Raw genomic sequence first — 15109 nt, 5'->3', positions numbered from 1 at the left:
ACGTCTGTCAAATTTAGCGTTTTTATCTCCACTCAATTTAACCTTAAAATAAAAAATTTTTAATGAGACCTAAGGAGGAGAATTTGACAACAATGAGTTTAAAAACTTTTGCTCATCACTATGGCTTTATTATTCGTTTTCTGTGTCCTCAAGCGTCCCAACAAAATGAATAATCAGAGCGCATGATCCGATGATAAAATGACATCGTTTGGATACTTCTCATCCATGAAAATCTCCCCTCTTCGTTTTGGGTTGAGGTGCTCCACACCGCAGCCGATTTTCATAACATATTACCCACCACATGGCTTTTCCATCACACACCCCATTTTTCCTTATATCGCTGGCATCCATCATACGACCACCTACGCGTATTTGGATGCGCGTGTACCCAAACATCGCCTCCACCCAAACTTCATAACCGCTCCGTTTGGTGTATTTTTCTAGGATATCCCATCGAACTTCGTGGTTATCGTTGTTTCAACCCGGCCACGGGCAAAGCTATTATTTCTCTCCATGTAACCTTTGATGAACTCACTTTTCCCTTCCGTGAATAGTCCACGCCCTAGTCATACACATTTCTCAAGGACCCACCTACCCATTTTCCTTTCAATCCATTTACCTATACCTATAATTCCCAATCTCCACCTACTATTCCTCAGCCTAATGTCCCATCCAATACCCCAAACAATACAACAACAAACGTTAACAGTCCAAATTCACCATCATTGGCCCAATCAGGTTCTCAACCACAACCTTTCGCCCGATCACCCTCCGCACTCCATCAACAAGCCTCTAGCCAAACAAATATTCAAAACCAAACGCCTCCACCCACTGTTACACATACAATGATCACCCAAGCTTGTGCCAGCATAACCAAACCGGTCGTCCGACTAAACACACACCACTACCAACCCCAGCATCACACCTATCCCAAAAACATATGTTATCGCCCAGTCGGAACTAAATTAGCACGGTGCCATGGAAAATGAATTTAACGCTTTAAAATGACACGTGGGAATTGGTACCGCGTGCGCATGATCACCCCGTTATCATGTGCGTTTGGCTTTTTCGCCACAAATACCGAGCTGATGGTACGTTAGACCGATATAAAGCCTGACTTATTGTAAATGGGAAATCTCAAACAGTGGGAGTTGATTGTGATGATACTTTTAGTCTGGTTGTTAAACCCGCTACCATTCGTATTGTTCTTAGCCTAGTCGTTTCACGTAAATGGCCTATCCATCATCTCGACTTTAAGAATGCCTTTTTGCACGGATATTTACAAGAAACCCGTTTACATGCATCAACCCCGAGATTTGTTGATAAAAAAGCTCCGACTAATGTTTTTCGGCTCAAAAGGGCTCTTTATGGTTTAAAGCAGGCTCCTCGGGCATGCTATAACAGGTTTTCATCTTATAATGTGGCACGCGGGTTTCGAAGTAGTAAGTGTGACAACTTGTTGTTCGTTTACACTCACGGGGGTAAATTGGCCTATCCACTACTTTATGTGGATGACATTGTTCTGACGGCTTCGAATCCGAAATTGCTACATACGATTATTAATATACTTTGCTATGAGTGACCTTACATACCATTATTATTATTAGCTTTTAAGGTCACTTAACTTAAAAGTGACCTTACATACCATTATTATTATTAGCTTTTAAGCCACCTCTTTATTAATATACTTTGCTATGAGTGACCTTACATACCATTATTATTATTAATAGAAATTGCTACATACGATTATTAATATACTTTGCTATGAGTGACCTTACATACCATTATTATTATTAGCTTTTAAGCCACCTCTTTATTAATATACTTTGCTATGAGTGACCTTACATACTTTGCTATGAGTGACCTTACATATTATTATTAGCTATGAGTGACCTTACATACCAGTATTATATGAGTGACCTTACACATGTTCTTAGACTTAACTTATAGCAATTCCATATTTAGGGCTTAGACTTAGACTTAACTTAACTTGCTATGAGTGACCTTACATAGCAAAGTATTATATGGAATGTAAGGTCACTCATAGCAAAGTATATTACATACCATTATTATTATATAGCAAAGTATTATACGATTATTAATATACTTTGCTAGACTTAACTTAACTTGCTATGAGTGACCTTACATACCATTATTATAGCAATTCCATTATTAATATACTTTGCTATGAGTGACCTTACATACCTTAGGGCTTAGACTTAACTTATTTAGGTCACATACCATTATGGTATTTCCCTTACATACTTTATTATTATTATTATTATTAGCTTTTATATTGCGGTTAAACTGTGACCTTTTTATTAATATTATTATAATTAGTAGTAGTTTTTTATATAACTGTTAAACTTTGATTTCCTTTTTTTGCTTCATACACATGTTCTTAGAGCCGAGGGTCTCACTGGAAGCCACCTCTTTATTCCTTTGGATAGAGGTACGGTGTGCCTACATCCCACCCTCCCCAGACCCTACCTATAGCTCTGCTGTCGGTGGGATTTTACTGGGTATGATTGATTGATTGATTGATTGCTATGAGTGACCTTGGTATACTATATCATTACTTGGGCATTAATGTCACATGTGACAACTCTGTTCTATTTTATCTCCGTTTACATATGTAAAGGATATCATCGAGCGTGCCGGGATGACAGGGTATAAACCGTGTGCCACTCCAGTTGATACCGGAGCAAATTTAAGTGCCACGGATGGCGACTTGTTACCTGATGGTTCAGATTATCGGGCTCTCGCAGTGCTTTACAGTATTTTAAGTTTACTAGGCCCGATATCACATACGCGGTTCAGCAGGTGTCTTTTTATGTATGCTCCTCGTGACAAACATTTATTGTTTATGAAGAGAATTATTCAATATATTTGTGACACGATTGAATATGGAATTCGTATATCTCCATCACGGGTTGGTGACTTGAGGGCCTACTCTGATGCGAACTAGGATGGTTGTCCGGATGCAGAAATTCCACCTCAGGTTATTGTGTGTTTCTTGGTGATAATTTGATCTCATGGTCTTCAAAACGACAACCAACTATATCTATATCGAGTACAAAGGCTGAATACCCAGGGGTGGCCTAACGCAGTTTCAGAAACTACTTGGTTGTGGAATCTTCTTGTCGAATAATATGCTCAGCTCTCCAAAGCTATTATTGTTTATTGTGATAATGTTTCGGCCGTATATTTATCTCAGAATCCGGTTCAGCATCAACAAACGAAACATGTCGAGATTGATATACACTTTGTTCGGGAAAAAGTCCGCCTTGGACATGTTCGAGTGCTCCATGTCCCTGCTGCTTTCCAGTATGCCGATATTTTTATGAAGCGTTTATCATGTCAGCTATTTGAGTCCTTTCGTGACAATTTAAGCTTTCGTAAAACTACCGCTGAAACTGAAGGGGAGTATTAACCGACCAGAGTTTGTTACGATAAGTATGGAAAGATTTTTCATGTATAGTTTATCTCTTATGTATGATTGTATTTGATTTACATTTCATGTACTATTCATCCCTATTTAAAGGGTTGTCTTTGTAGAGGTTGGTTGTGGCAGTGGGTTGGTGGGTGGTGATGGAGGTGGCTAGGGTTAAGAAGAAGAAGAGTTGGCTAAGTGAGACCCACACATGACACATATGCATGCCAGCTCAATTTAAAAAAACGTCCATGTTAGCATGAACACTTACGTTGTAAGTGTTCAGTTAGTGAGGGAATGACGGAAATAAATAAGGTGAAAGTTGGGAGTGATGTGTAACGTTTCGTTACTTGAGAGTGGTATCGGGCAAAAAATAAAAGTTAAAGTATTAAAATTCAATACCCTATGTATTTTACTACATGCATTTCATTTATGGCTGGTTTATTCTCTTAGATGCTAGCTAAAGAAGTACTCTCGTCACCTATTACCTATTGATAACCCTTGAAAAATGGCAAAAATTATGTGCACTCTAGGTTCAACATGATTTGAAATTTTTGAATTATTCGTGGCCATGCTTCATAATTGTTTGGCCATGCTTCAGAAAAGTAGGCCCCATTTCTATGTGATTATTTTCCAACCTTTTGTGTCATATATAAAATTAAACATCTAGTACGATTTTGGAAATGTGCATGACGTGTGGAGTTTGGTCATTTATGCTTATTTTTCAAGTGTGGTATTGTACCTGTGAGGAGTGTATAGTCAGTCATTTTGACATCACACTGGTCGGGACTACTTCCCAATCTTAAATTGAAGACATGGCGAAGCCACTGAATGTCGATTATACAAGGCACAAAAGGTTTATCATAGTTTATAATATACTAGATTTTATTCCCCGTATTACGGGGGTTGTTTTACATTTTCGTTTTCAATATTTATATATGTCTATTTGAATTTTAATTTTATTTATTGTAACAAAGTTAATAATTAATATACTTGAGGTTTGATGATAAAATGGTTTCACAAATACATGATATGTTATAATCCGGTTTAAAAGTTATCTAGGTTTGGTGATACTCATTACCCATTTATATTCTTTATTATAAAATTATTTCTTAATTATAAATAATATCTTTTTTTAAATAAAATAGGATATTAATTTTTAGTATATCCTTGTTTTATAGGATTTTCATATCAAATATTTTTTGAGATTAATTTTTAATATAATGAGACGTTATAACCCGTTTAAGAGCTATCTGGGTTTGGTGAGACCTTTACCCGTAAATTCAGATCAAATGCGTGAGAAGCCTTCATTTACAAATAAAGTAATCTGATGGCTTGAGAGAATGGTTGTTTTACATTTTTCATTTTTTTAATATTTATTTTTGGGATTTTAATTATCTTTATTGTAAGAAAGTTAATAATATACCTAGGGTTTGATGATGAAAGAGTTTCATAAATAAATGATATGTTATAACCCGTTTAAAAGCTGTATGGATTTGGTGACCCATGACCCGCTTATGTTTTTTACTATAAAATCGTTTATTAATTATAAATAATATCTTTTTCTTTTAAATTGGATATTAAATTTTAGTATATCCATATTTTATAGGATTTTCACATCAAATAATTGGTAAGATTAATTTTTAATTTAATGAGATGTTATAACCCGTTTAAGAGCTATCTGGTTTTTGTAAGACCCATACCCATAAATTTGGGTTAAATCAATGAGAGGCCTCTATTTAAAAATTAAGCAATCTGGTGGCTTTTATAAAAGAGAGAGCGACTACATCGCGACACATAGGATTTTAGGGTTTTGGTTTATATATATTATAGATTGAAATAATTAAGATTATTTAACATTTTCTTTTTTTATAAATTTTTATAAAATATTACATAAAAATAAGGGATCACAAAAAGTAGGGGACATGACATAATAACTTTTATAAAAGATGATATAAAAAATAATAGATCACAAAAAATATGGTACATGACATAATAATTTTAATAAAAGATGATATAAAATAAGGAATCACATAAAATAAGGACATGACATGATAACTTTTTCTAAATGACGTAAAAGTAAGAGATTACATAATGTTGTTATATATTTTTGAATATTTTTCAAATACATCGGATTACCACTAAAACGAGTAGCCACGAGTAGATTGTAAGGTCAATCTAGTAGCGACGAGTAAACTGGTAAGAAACTACTCGTATTGGAAATGTATACCGGAAGAACTAATCGTTGAACAAGATCTATCCGTAATGACTAATTGAGCTTTAAAACTAACCTTTCAGTTAGTCTTTTGTAAAACTAACCGGTTTAGTATATTTGGTAAACAAAACACTTCGTCATGGTTAGTTTGGTAAACAACTCGTGTCTCGAAAAGTTGTAAGATCTACTCGTCGCGACTAAAGGATTTATGCAGTAGTTGTGGGCGTTAATTACGAGCCATGCAACTTCTTTATTTGTGGTGACTAAATGATTAATGAATGTATGTGTCATGGTTAGTTTATAGCCACATGCCATGTTTTAATTGGCTCTGCAAACCACTCGTGTGTTTACATAATCTACTCGTCACGACTAGTTTATAATACCTATTTTTAGAATTTCTTGTAAATGATACCTAAAACTTGAAATTTAATTTTAGAAATACTTATTTTGAGAATTTTTCTAAAATATAGTAACAATATATAAGACTATGTGCTGTGGTTTTAACTAATTGTTTAGTTAATATGTCATTTAGTGGCCATGTAGGCAAAAATAAATTCACTAAAGTCTTTTTAAAATCAAGTGTAGTGATTTTAACTAGTTACATTTATTACTCAGTAACTTTTTTTATTTACTAAAATATTTTAATTCAATAAACATAATAATTTAATTGAAAAACCACGCAATTAAACACTAGAAAATTTTAATAAAATAAAGGACACGAAAATAAAAAAGCGATACTTGAAATAAGAAAAAAAAAGATAATTGAAATAAATAAATAAATAAAATGATGTTATAGCATTTTTAAAAAGAAAAAACGACTACAGTTGACGGATTGCGGAAGTGCACTTTTAAATAGGACTAAATCCTAGCTTATGTCTAGCATGCCGCTTTGTTTGAAATAAAGAAAGTTGCGCTCTAAATCACCCATAAGTTGTAGAAATAGTTTGGCGGCTCATACAAAAACAAATTCGAAAACATGATCATAAAAGGTCTTTCAATAAAGTAATTTTGAAACAACCAATTACGAGACTCCAGATGATCTCATTCTAGTGGTGGTGGTCGTTTAACCAGTCCTGGTCCGATGTTTGGCCATGCTCAGCCAATAGTTTTCCTCCACTCGAACAGCTTCGATTTTCACCACCTCATCCACTTCCCAGAAGATAAATCATTGTAGTTGATCGATTCTTTTTATAAAATATGAGAAAGTTAGAGTATGAGTCATGTAAGAGTATGGTTTGAAAAGATATAAAGGTTTATATATATATATATATATAGAAAAAATCAATGAATTAGTCGTTAACGATTAGCGGAGCAACTTGTGTCTCGTATGTCTTCTATTTTATTGTAAAAGTAATATTTAGTTTGTTTTGTTTTTGTTTTTGTTTTTTTAAATAAAGATGTTAACATCGTTTGTAAGCTAACTTGTATTAAGTTACACAGCAATTTTTTTTAGTGGATAAGTTGTTTCACAACATAGAATGAAAAAGAATAATTCCCTTAATAGAAATCATCAATTGTGGCCCCTAGCGCCCTCTAAGGGGATAACGTAAAAAATGCTATGGCTAGAATTTGTAATGGCTTTATCTAGAATTTAGATGTCATGTCATGTCATAGTTTTAGAGCCCCCAAGTTACCACCATTACGTCGTCTAGTCTAACAACTGACGACAATATATAACAACAGACGACGATAAGGTTATAATGTAATGTATATCAATCATAAGTGATTAATACTCATTGTATTAAAAGTAATGTGATGAAAGGGCAAACTTGGTACTTTCATACTAAAATAATAAAAAACATACAAATTAACAATTTATATAGCTACTCGGGTATTTGTGGGTTTGGAATCGGTTTAAGAATGCCTCTCTTGGTTGGAATGAATGACGGAATGATGTGGAAACAAAAGCATTCAAATGACTCAATAATGAATATGGTTTTTATTCAAATAATCGGAACCGAACACTTTGGCCAGCAAGCTTCACACTTGTACTAATCAAAACATGATCAGCTAACTTAATAATAAATCTAATTGCCCTATTTGTAGATAAACAATTAAGATAATTAGGAAATTTGAATTTTGAACATATAATAAAAGATAAACGAACTTTTAGATTGAAATAAGCTATCTTGTTTCACACTCTGAGGATTCCTACACGCAGTTCGCCATTCGGGGCGGGTCATGTTATCAAGTCGGATGCTCTGGCCTCACGGAATTTTAGTTTAATTTATTTCATTTGTAATTTGATGCGGGTTTGTTTATTTTCTTCTTAACTTTTGTTTAAATTGACGATTTGTTGGTCGTTACAAAAATTATATATTCTTATAAGCTTTTTGTGCGATATTAAATAGTTCAGTAAATGCCATCATAACTGATCGTTATAGCGTTCACATGATTTATTGAGAAACATAAAGGACACTTTTAATTAATTTGGAGAACGTAGAATGAGTGTCACAAATTTGATGTGGTTTGGGTGCAGATGATATCACTTTCTTTATAGTTTATACTACTCCTAATCCTATTTTGTAATTTTGTCACTTTGCACATTATATATTCTTCTAATGGTTCTTCCATGCTATTCAATAACGTTGTGTTCCCAGACTAATTTAACAATGGAAATGAAAGCAATTGGAAGGTGTAAGAATAAATAAATAAATAAATATATATATATATATACTAGATTTTATCACCCGTATTACGGGGGTTGTTTTACATTATTTTTTTTTAATATTTATATATTTATATTTGGATTTTAATTTTATTTATTGTAAGAAAGTTAATAATTAATATACTTGAGGTTTGAGATGAAATGGTTTCACAAATAAATGATATGTTATAATCCGGTTTAAAAGCTATCTGGGTTTTGTGATACCCATTACCCATTTATTTTCTTTATTATAAAATTGTTTCTTAATTATAAATAATATCTTTTTTTAAAAAATAGGATATTAATTTTTAGTATATTTCTATTTTATAGGATTTTCATATCAAATATTTGATGAGATTATTTTTTAATTTAATAAGATGTTATAACCCGTTTAAGAGCTATATGGGTTTGATGAGACTCATACCCATGAATTTGGGTTAAATCAATGAGAGGCCTTCATTTAAAAATAAAGAAATCTGGTGGCTTCCATAAAAAGGGGGAGCGACCACATCTCGATACATAGGATTTTTGGGTTTTCTTTTATATATATATATATATATATATATATATATATATATATATATATATATAAATTTAATCCTTGCATATATATAACTTAGATGTAAAACTCATCAAAACTACGTACTTATTAAATATCACTTAACTTAATTTAATCCTTTTTTTTTTCTCAAAAATTACATCAATTACTTTTGGATCCTTCCTTTTTTCATGGGATCCCAATCCCACTACCTAATTTTACTGTTGGCATGTCTTTTATATTAAAAAACCATGTATATAAGTAAAGATTTACAGAATAAGGAAGATAACTCTCCTTTTTGTTTTCGAATTATCATGTAAAACGAAACCATGATAATTATGTTTTGACTTCTTTTTCAGTCAATTTTTTGGTATGTAAAACAAAATCCTGGATTCACTAAAATTGATGGATTTTGTACTTACACAGGATTAGTTTTGTGGCTTTAATCAAAATCAAAATCATAAAAGTAAATGTTTACACATATTGTAGCTTGGTGTTTTCATTTTTTATAATTTCTTAGCAAAGAAAAAAGAATGAAATTTGTTAATTATGTCATTAATGTTAGAGATGAAGCTATGATATGGAAAATGAATGGATGGAAATGGGTTGGAATTTTTAAAAAAAGAATGTCGATCGGTTTTATAGAGGGAGGGTAGCAAAGCTATCCACGGATCCCTTATCTGACCCGCGGATCGTCAAAGACATCCGTATCCTTCGAATCCACCAAACAACCTGCGGATCGCCAAAAGACATACGCACAAGGAATAAGTGAACTGGCAAAGCCATCCACAATCCAACACACTTCGTGGAACTGCATCATAACCCGCGGATGGTCACGCGAGCATCCGCGGAAGGAACCCACAAACAAGCTCAAGGGACTCATCACACGTATGACCCCCCTCGTGATATGGAAGATCAGTTGTAACAAACTACTTCTAGAAGATCCCTCAAAACCTCCTGATAGTGACATCGGCCAATGGAAAGAAGACACTTGGACACGTAATGGCCATCACACGACGTGCACAGATAATGGCTACACCATAAAGGGGTCCAGGCTGTCACATCCAATAAACGCCCGACACGTGTCCGTTCAGGTAAAGAGGGAATAACTGGATAGTGACAACTCCACCAATCACCTTCCCGGCCCCTTCGGCTATAAATACGAAGACCATCTCTTCGAGGTATTCATTCACTCTCTCAAGCCTTAAGTGATTACATACCGTGTCCTACTTTATTCCGTTCAAAGTACGATACTTATTCTCACGCCGGAGGGTGGTTATGGGAAGACCCCCCACTCTGTCCTTCCCGTAACGAGACTCAACGGTGTTCTGTTTTGCAGGCATCAGCTTTGATCTGTTCGCAGTACTTCAGTATACTCACATCTGTGAAAATACCAATTCAGACTACCCAGTTCGGATTAGTGTTTCTTCATTGGCGCCATTCGGACTACCCAGTTCGGACTACCCAATTCGGACTACCCAGTTCGGATACATGGTTTTTTACGGTTTTTTCGATTCACTGTGATCTGAAAATGAGTCAGAACCAACAACCTTCTGCTGCTTCGGCAAGACCCCGTCGTACTGAACTTCTGGACGAATCAGTCCACGAAGGACAGGTGTCGGAGGAACTTTGCCGGAACACAAGAACCCCGGTTTTCGAAAATAGGACCGGAGAAGTTCCAAGGTTTGAAGACTTTGCACCTCGCAGAAACTCCAGAACCCTGGCCCGGGAAGACCGAGCCAGAGATTTCTCTAGGCGCAAAGTCACTGAGATCCAATGGACCACTCAAACTCCGGCTCTGGAAGACGGAGCCGGAGAGTTTCCCAGGTTTGACGGGGACGAAACAAGAACTTACCAGGCCAGATCTGATAAAAACATTCTCACCCCAGAAGAGTGGTACCAACAGGAGAAGCATCGGCTCAAAGAGGAGTACGAGTGAAGGATGAGGCGTGATCATATCCAAGCCAGGACACTAACGTACGACTCACCATCCCCGTCTCCATCACCAGTACGACGCAATCAGGATCTAAGTTTGAAGAAAACTCCCGGTCAGCTGGTCGTTCACTAGCTAAGAGTCGCGAAAGAAGCCATCACACCCAGCGTACTCTATCCCACAGAACTACACGGGATACTCGACAGAAGGAAACGTTTCAGGAGGAAGATTACGCGAGCGATGGTAGTTGGGACTATGGTAAGGAAACCTCCAGCCGTCCTAGGCCGTTAGTCAAGCATGCTGAGTACTTCAGCGATACAGAAGAAGACTTCACTAAACCATACCGCCCCGCTGCATTCGCGGAAAAATCGAAGTTCATTCCGCGGATAGCAACCGCTCCCTTCCCGACTAACATTTAGATCCCGAGCAATCTGGGAAAATACAACGGGATAACTGATCCAAGGGATCACCTGTTAAACTTCACAGCAGTTGGGGGAGTAAATAGATGGACCCTGCCCTATTGGTGTCATATGTTCGCACTGACACTAACGGGAGCATCCAGGGAATGGTTAGAAAAACTACCAGATGGTCAAATTAGTAGTTGGGATGACCTAGTGGCAAAGTTCTCACAGCACTTCAGTCAACAACGTAAACATACAAGAGACGTGTCGGAAATCATGAGTGCCATTCGATGAGATAACAATTCACTGGAAAACTTCATCACCAGGTTCAACAACGAAAGCTTGAACATTGGTGGAATCAGCGAAGACATGATGCGGGGAGTGTTCCGAGTAAACGCAAGAAATCCCGAGATAGTCAGATGCTTAACAGGCCGGGATGGCATGCCCCAGACTTGGGACGCGATTATGTCTGCGGCTAAAGTCTTCGCAGCGACAGAAAAGTTGCTAGGACGAGAGGCACCTAAACAGCAAGCAAGAACCGAGTCGCGGAACACTCAGCCGAAAAAAAAAGAGAAGGGTTCAATATGGTCAAGGATACAACCCCCGGAAAGCTCTTCCAAACAGTTCGATGCCAGATCACTGATCGGGCAGAAACAAAAGGATAGAGCAACAGGTAAATCCGACCGACAACGTTGGACACCCTTAAAGAAGACCCCGTCCGAAATCCTAACAACAGAGAATATTGAATTCAGGAAACCCCAACCGCTGGTCAAGCGGGTGAACCTGAATCCAAACAAGCATTGCATGTTCCACGAGGACATTGGGCATGACACAAATGAATGCATAAGCTTGAAAAATGAGATCGAGTCCGCCATCAAATCTGGAAAACTTGATCATCTGCTTAAAAATGTGCGACAAGGTCCACGAAAGAACGCAGCTCCACAGACAAGGTTCCCCCGCGAAAGCAGATCAAGGACTTGAACGTACACATGATCCAGGGAGGACCCCCTCGGAAGTTCAAGCGGAGAGAAGCAGACGAAGATGAATGGAAAAACGAACCCGTAGTTTTTCCAAGAGTGAAAGGAGGGCAATGCATGAAACAGCCTCTAATCGTCACGGCCTTGTTCAGCCACTACCGGTCTCAATATGTCGTCTTCGATACTGGGAGTACATCCGACATAATGTACGAACAGTGTTTTGAGCAGCTAGATGAAGAACACAAGGCAAAGTTGAAACCTGTGGACGCCCTAGTTTCTGGATTTGGTTACGAGGTTATGCACCCTAAAGGGGTCATAACATTCCCTATCACGCTGAGCGACGGGACCCACTTAAGGACCGAGGATGTCGAGTTCCTAGTCCTACCCGCGAGATCCAAACACAATATAATCTTGGTGCAGGAAGTGATCGGCAACTTCAACGCCAATCCTTCCACAGCACACGGTGCAGTGGGTGTCCCCACAAAAACAAGTGTAGCAATTATCCGAGTCAACAAACATTGCTACACAACATAGGGATCAAAGCCTGCGAAGGTACCCAAGAAAGCATTGAGGACCGAACCCAAAAAGTGTGTTGTCAACCCGGAGTAAACCTTCACAATCAGGGTGACTATCTCAGAAGCAGTACGCATCTTCATGAAACAGTTACTAATCAAGAACGCAGATATCTTCGCCTGGAAGCCTTTCGATATGACAGGCGTTCCACGAGATATTTCAGAACATCGGTTGCGGGTCAACCCGGCGTATACACCGATCGTTCAGAAAAAAAGGAAGATGGGTCCTGAACAAACAAAAGCCATGAACGAGAAAGTGCAAGATCTGTTGAACGCAGGAATCATCCGAGAAATTCAATATCAAACCTGGGTAGCGAACCCGGTGATGGTCCCTAAAAGCAACGGCTCATGGCGAATGTGCATAAATTTTAAGGACCTGAACAAGGTCTGCCCCAAGGATTGTTACCCGCTTCCAGAAATCGACCTCAAAGTAGACGTAGTGGCACCCTTCAAATTCAAATGTTTCCTGGATGCTTACAAGGGTTACCACCAGATACATATGGCAGCCCGCGATGAAGATAAAACCGCTTTTCGGACTGACCAAGGCACATTCTGTTACAAGATGATGCCATTTGGTCAAAAAAACGCGTGAGCCACATATCAGCGGTTGATGGACAACACCTTCCGAAGTCAGATCGGAAAGAATCTGGAGGTATACATGGATGACCTGGTCATCAAGAGTGTGGAAGAAGACCAAATGCTTCGAGACATCGAAGATGTTTTCTCCACACTCAAGAAAATCAATATGAAACTCAACCCTTCAAAATGCTCCTTCGGCATGGAAGAAGGAAAGTTTTTAGGAGTAATTGTCACCGGGGAGGGATTCAAAGCAAACCCGGAGAAGGTGCAAGCCATTGCCCGGATGCCCTCCCCGTCTTCACTAAAAGAGGTCCAAACATTGAATGGAAGATTAGTGGCCCTAAACAGATTTCTGGCAAATCATGCAACCAAATCTTACCCATTCGTGTCAACATTGCGAAATTGCCTGAAAAAGGCACATTTAAAATGGACACCAGAGGCAGATGCGGCGTTCCTGGAAGTGAAAAAGTGCCTCATGGAGCTTCCAACACTGACCACACCGCGAGAAGGAGAACCTCTCATCTTGCACCTGTCCGCTTCGGACATTGCAATCGGAGCAGTCCTCCTAACAGATCGGAAAGCCGTCCAAACATCGATATACTACGTCAGCAGGACGTTAACAGACGCCGAAACCAGGTACTCGATGCTGGAAAAGTTGGTGTTGGCGCTAGTATATGCGGCATGGAGGTTAAAAAGGTACTTCCAAGGCCATCCAATACAAGTTTTGACAGATTACAAGCTGAAAAATGTGTTGGCAAAACCCGAATTATCCGGGAGATTGGCCAAATGGGCAATCTAGTTCGGCGAACACTCCATTGAATACAAGCCTAGACCTACGATCAAAGGTCAAGTCTTGGCATATTTTATCAAAGAAGTACCAGCAGACAAAGTCCAAGAATGCCTGCTTTAACAACAACCCCCGATCCCTTTTGACGACAGCCAACAATGGACTTTGTTTACGGATGGAGCGTCAAGTGGGGAGGGATCAGGCGCGGGTCTGAAATTGATTAATCTAGACAGCCAAGAGTTTACCTATGCCATCAAGCTAAATTTCAAAAGTACAAACAATGAAGCCGAGTATGAGGCATTCTTGGCCGGATTGCGGATTGCGGATTGCAAGGAAGCTGGGTGTAAAATTTTTGGAGGCTCGGGTCGATTCTATGCTTATTGCAGGACAGGTCTCAGGGACTTACGAAGCAAAGAATGATGTCATGGCCTCGTACCTATCCCAAGCTAAAGACCGTATGCAACAATTCATTTCATGCAAAGTAGTGCACATCAAAAGAAGTGAGAATCGACCCGCGAATGCCTTGAGCAAACTGGCATCCACCAGCTTCGAACACATGGGCAGGGATGTCAGAATCGAAAGTCTGGATACTCCATCCGTTCCTCAGCATCAAGTTCTGGTCATCCAAACCGGAGCGACATCTTGGATGGAACCAATCCAGACTTACCTGTCCTCCGGCATCCTCCCAGAAGTCAAGACAGAGGCCCGAAAGATCCGCCACAAGGCACTATGCTACCAAGTTCAGGACGAAATCCTCTTCCAGAAATTTTTCCTCGGTCCGCTACTCAGGTGTGTAGACGCCGAAGATGCCAATTATGTAATCAGAGAAATACACGAAGGCATCTGTAGATTGCACGCCGGACCAAGAATTGTAGTAGCAAAAATTATGAACGCAGGGTACTACTAGCCAGGCATGCATATAGACCCACTCAAAGAAATCCAAAAATGCGACGCCTGCCAGAGACATGCACCGCGAACATTGCGGCCACAGAACAACCTCATACCAGTCACCGGAGCATGGCCTTTC

Source organism: Bidens hawaiensis, unplaced genomic scaffold (assembly GCF_021521415.1).
Source record: "Bidens hawaiensis isolate Kalapana, Puna unplaced genomic scaffold, B.hawaiensis_p1.1 tig00008513_1, whole genome shotgun sequence".
Classification (NCBI taxonomy): Eukaryota; Viridiplantae; Streptophyta; class Magnoliopsida; order Asterales; family Asteraceae; genus Bidens; species Bidens hawaiensis.
This window is presented reverse-complemented; position numbering follows the sequence as displayed.